This window comes from Bidens hawaiensis, unplaced genomic scaffold, assembly GCF_021521415.1.
Source record: "Bidens hawaiensis isolate Kalapana, Puna unplaced genomic scaffold, B.hawaiensis_p1.1 tig00014518_1, whole genome shotgun sequence".
NCBI classification, from domain to species: Eukaryota; Viridiplantae; Streptophyta; class Magnoliopsida; order Asterales; family Asteraceae; genus Bidens; species Bidens hawaiensis.
Window position 1 is genome coordinate 59,333 of NW_027492263.1, and position 5,520 is coordinate 64,852.

The following is a 5,520-nucleotide window of genomic DNA, read 5'->3' on the forward strand; positions in this document are numbered from 1 at the left end:
GCATGGGATATATAGTTATCATAGCTTGCTGGAGAATCTGGAAAGCGGTGAATAAAAAAGTGTTCAATAGCAAAGAGGTTAATTTGGAGGAGATTAAATCTTTTTTTAATTTAAAAATTAGCTAAAGAATAAATCGATAGAGTAGTTAAATGGGGTAGATAAGTTCATAGTTCTAAAAAAAGGAATAAAAAAAAGCATGTTATCAATAATTTAATATCTAATTTAAAATATATAAAATTTTAACCTAAATAAGTTGACTTAAAAAGTAGTGTTGAACACTCCATAGACCCACCCTAGGTAGGTCATGGAAAAACATCGCTACATTTCAAAATCCATCAACCGAAGTACACAACACGCACACACACACATTTCACATTACAACATAAGTACAAACCAAACATGCAACCCCACTTGTCGTTTACTAGCAAGTTCTTTCACGTAACCTCAACTGAAACTACAACGAAGCTACGTGAACAATGCCATATATTCACTTATAAAACCCAACATTAATATATACATTCTTGTACCATCAACCAATTTCCAACCATGGGTTCCATTCAACATAATTATCAAAACGTGGTGGTGATGCGCCACGGTGACCGGCTTGATAACTTTGATCCACAATGGACCGAAAAGGCGGCTAGACCGTGGGACCCACCGTTGGTGTTTGAGGGCAAGGTTAGGGCGTTTGGTGCGGGTAAGAAGTTTAATAAGAGTTTAGGTTTTCCGATACATCGTGTGTTTGTGTCACCGTTTCTTAGGTGTCTTTAGACTGCGTCGGAAGTTGTTCATGCGTTGTGCACTGTTGATGATGGTGTGACGGATTGTATGAGTTCTGAAGATGGTGTTTCAATTGATACTTCTAAAATTAAGGTTACATTCTTATTTTAACTTATAGTTTCATATCATTATATTGCTTGAATATTTTAGCCTAGCCAAGTTTATTCTAGTAGTTGAAATTTTATAAATTTGCACATGTAAATGCGTCTATCTCAATATAAACTTTTTACTTTTCAACTTCAAAAAAGTAAGAATATTTTAGCGTGAAGGTATTTGTGTGGTTTCGCCGCCCACGTGGACACCCCAGGGAGATGTCACGTGTCATTTTAGAGTTTTAGAAATTTAAATTGAAAAAACTTTGTGCAAAACTAAGATGTTCGGTTTCAAATAAGACCAAGTTTAAACATACACATAATGCTTGTTTCTTTAAATTCAAACAGTTCGGTTTAGCTTAGTTTAAAACCAAGCCAAGCTATATGAGCAAGTCTGCTTTTGGTTCGGCTCTGTTCACAAACAACCCTAACATTTAGTGTGAGAATGACGGCCACGCGAAGATATTTGTGTAGTTTCGCTACCAAACATGACGCATTAGGAAAATAGGAAGATGTCATGTGTCATTTTTATATGTACATGTTCGTGGGAATTTTATATGTAAGAACACCGTCCAACCTACTAAAGGCGTGACTGCCGTCGGGCGATCAATGCTAGCGGCAGTCAAGAAACGGCGGTAGAGAATACACATGTTTTATAATTTCTCCATAAATAAAATAATTTTGTAATTCAAAAGGGGGTAGCGACGCAACTTGTTACTAGCTTGTCTTCTGGTTCGATGTAATTACTTTCATATATTTATATTAATAAATTTGACTAAAAAAAATAAAATAAACCTGAATTCTTAGATAAGTGTTATAATAATTCAATTTAAATTTGTCCTAGGTTACTATTTTATGTAATTATTGAATGTAAGGATAGTTATTAATGTTTTATCATTCAGTTTCCAATATGTAAATAACTAGAAAACATTATTCATCAATACAAAATTTTTAATTCTTTTTCATTGCATACGTCAGGTGTCGGTTGACTATGGACTATGTGAAATGTTGAACAAGCGAGCCATACGGGCTGCCAACGCCCCTAAAGATGGAGACTTCGCTTTCAATATTTCAGAATGTGAAGCAGTTTTACCCGAAGGGATGGTAGATTCAACTGTAGAACGAGTTTACGAAAAGGTTATAATAACATATTAAGTCACAAACATTTAATATGTAATGAGATAAATATCAATGCTATGATTAACTTTATCAGCTGCCAAAATGGGAAGAGTCAATTGAGGATGCTAGAGAGAGGTTCAAGAACATCATCAAGATCCTTGCTGATAAGTACCCTACCGAAAACTTGTTGCTTGTTACCCACGGTATAACCTTCGTTTCCAAGTTTTGGACGATCAACGAAAGAATAAAACTAGAATAATCTCAAGTGAAAAATTAATATATTATTGAACGATTAAGTCAGTATATGAACCTGAACCCAAATGGGGGAAATTTCCGAAAATGTCCATTTTTAGAAGAAAGTTTCGAGTTTTGTCTCCATTTTACAGCATATTCCCAAAATCGACATAAATTTTATTGTAGAAACGTGATTTATTTTTATCAACGTTGCGACATAAATTTTATTCAAAACCGAATGGGCCAAATTTATATCGAAGTATCTTTATCTGCTCGGGTTTGAATAAAGATTATGTCGAGCGTTGATAAAAAAAGTGCGTCTCAATGGTATATTCAAAATTTTATAAAATTTTATATTTTAAAAGTTATAAAAGAAAAACAAATTATTAGTAAAATCAATTACAATAATATAATATTAAAAAAACAAACTTTTTGACAATTTACTCACTCCGGCAATTTTTTTTTCAAAAAACTCACCCATTACATTTTGTTTTATAAAATACATGTCCCTTTAAATTTTTAACTCCTAAATACTCGTCCGGCCATTTTGTAAAAAATTCGCTGACTAACAATACAGTCGATCCTGATGGACATTTTGAGAATATGTTGTAAAATGGGGACAAAACTTGAAACTTTCTTCTAATGTACATTTTCGGAATCCCCCCCCCCCCCACCCCCACACCAAATGAAATGATTTATAAGAAAAAGAATCGAAATGGCTACCTTAGATTTTCATATCATGCTACATTTAAAAAATAAAACGAGTGTTTCAAAATGTTTTAACATCTAATTTACTTGATGCAGGTGAAGGTGTACGTGTTTCGGTCACTGAATACACACAACACTTGGATGTATACGAAGTAAATTACTGTGCGTATTCGATACTACAAAGAACAATTCAAGAAGATGAATTATTTACAGCCGGAGAATTCAAGGTGTGTTTAAATCAAGGGGATACTGGTATTGTTACTAGGCCCATCATCCCAGCAATTGATGAGACTGTCAAGGAACCCGAACCACCAACGTTTTAAACCGGTCATGTTTAAAAAAATAAAACATTACTGATTTTCAGTTTGGTGTGTATTTAGTGAAAATTGTTATGTTGGTGATTCAAATTTATGGCAAATGTATTTTGAGTCAAATTTAATAAAGAGTGAATCATGTAAGTTAACGAGTCAAACTGTGTTCAGGTCAAAACTGGTCATTTTAATAAGAAAACGTTCATTTAGCTTCGGATCAATACATAGGGAAAAAGTATCAAAATGGTCTTAGCAACTATATTTTTGTAACTTAACACATCACAAGATGAAATTTATCATTATCATATGAAGTTAAAAATATACAGAAATTTGGGATGCTACACCTACACACCAATATGCTATTAACATTGTGTGTAGAGCATGACATTATTGATTTAGACCGCGGAAGCAGTTGCCAACTGATCTCTCAAAAACAACACCGAAAACTTTACAATCACGTACTTGATGGCAAAAACAAACTTTCTATAAGGCCATGTTATTATGACCTTCATGTTGTTATGACCTTCTATTACGGTCACAATGATGCATATGATGATAAAACCGGACCAAGGAAACCATTTTGGTAAAAGCAAACAAAAAGTTAAATATGGAGAAAGTATTCCTGTAAATATAAATATGACTTTGATAACGACGGTTTTCCAATCTTTGTGTTGTGTATCATCTGTTTGAGAGAACACCGATAACACTGCTGTAAAATTCATGACCAATATTATTAAGCAAATTCCCATGAGTTTCTTGTTTTCTTCGGTTGATTTAGTCATCTGCCCAACCGTTCCAACCAATATTCCCATGATCGCCACAAAAATACCGTACAATGCCATGTCCGTTGACCTGAAACAACAATATAGCTAATTGATATTCAATCATCTTATACTATATAAATGTTAACTTCACATTTTTAAAATGCACAAAGTTTTAGAAATGTGCATTACTGATTTTGTAATGACTGATGTACAATGTATATGTTTAAATTTAATAATTATTCTAAACGAGTCCTAGCTTAAGTTTCACCTATGGTGCTGAAGCTGATTCACGAGCCTAAACGAGCCTATATTGGTTTAAGAAGATTAAAAATAATGCGGTTAACCTGTGATGGTGGACATAAGGATCCATGTCGATTATGCTAATATTCGTTTCCTTCGCTGCTTCTGAAATGTTGTACAATGTGGTGATTACATGTTATAGATTTATAGTATTATACCACTTATGTGGGAGTGTAGGAGTATGCAAAAAGTATTATTACTTTTACACAAGTGATAATTGTTGGATGGATTAAAATACTATGATACTTGTCTGATTGACCAAAGTTGTTGTGATTACATATTCTAGTCTTGTTTACTACTTTCTAAAACTATATACTTGAATTGTATCCTGTACACATATTCTATATTTTCAAATCCTTTTTGTATTGTTTGAAAGTGGATTTTCTAGCAGTGTAATGCTTTTATAACATTCACAGCAGTAAAATTCTATTATATCAAAACAAAACTTCTAAAATGGTGTTTATGGAAAAAGTATTTATCAAATGTGTAGACCTAGCGAAACAGGCGGGTCGGGTCGGGCGGCATGAGGGATCAAAACAGGTGTGGGTTAGAACGGGCGGATCTAAATAAAGAACTTCTTTTCTAGAACGCCTTAATTCAACCCGGGGTCGGGGTGGGTGGGTACTTTTTTCTTGAAACGACCCTTTCCCCAAGATGGGGTAAGGTGGGTACTTTTTTTTAAAACCACTCATTTTAACATGGGGTCGGGTTGGTTAGGGTGGGTGGTTAATCTTTTTTCTTTTCTTGAAAAGACTCATTTTAACCTGGGAGTGGGGTGGCCGGGGTGGTAACTTCTTTTCTAAAATAACCCTTTCTGCAAGGGTGATGTGAGGGTGAGAGTGGGGTAGAGGTAGGATGAGATGGGTTGAGTACTTTTTTTACCCCAAAAAGACCCACTTCAACTGTTTGATGCGTGTACTTTTTCTTCATTTCCCTCTTAAAACGACTCATTTCAACTTATGTGGGAATGTGGAATAGATTTTTTGTATCCCCTAAAGTGACTCATTTAAACCTGATATCTGGTCGGGTGGGGTGGGGTGAGCCAATGATGTGGGTACTTTATTACTCCGTGTTATTAATATTTTCTAACACGACTCATTTTAACCGAGGTGTAGTTTAGTGGTATACTTTTTTTTTCTTATAATTTTTTTTTCTAAATTGAATCATTTTAATCCAGGTGTGGGTCGTTTTTTTCTTAACGATTCATTCTAA

At 34.1% G+C, this 5,520-nt stretch overlaps 1 pseudogene across 1 annotated transcript; it reads left to right on the top strand.

The window, feature by feature from the left end:
• The first annotated feature begins 312 nt into the window (after positions 1 to 312).
• On the top strand, positions 313 to 3,306 carry LOC143546920 (uncharacterized; annotated as a pseudogene). The gene is made up of 4 exons (XR_013137675.1): positions 313 to 873; positions 1,851 to 2,009; positions 2,086 to 2,194; positions 3,030 to 3,306. The product of XR_013137675.1 is annotated as an uncharacterized LOC143546920 (transcript).
• Positions 3,307 to 5,520: the final 2,214 nt, after the last annotated feature.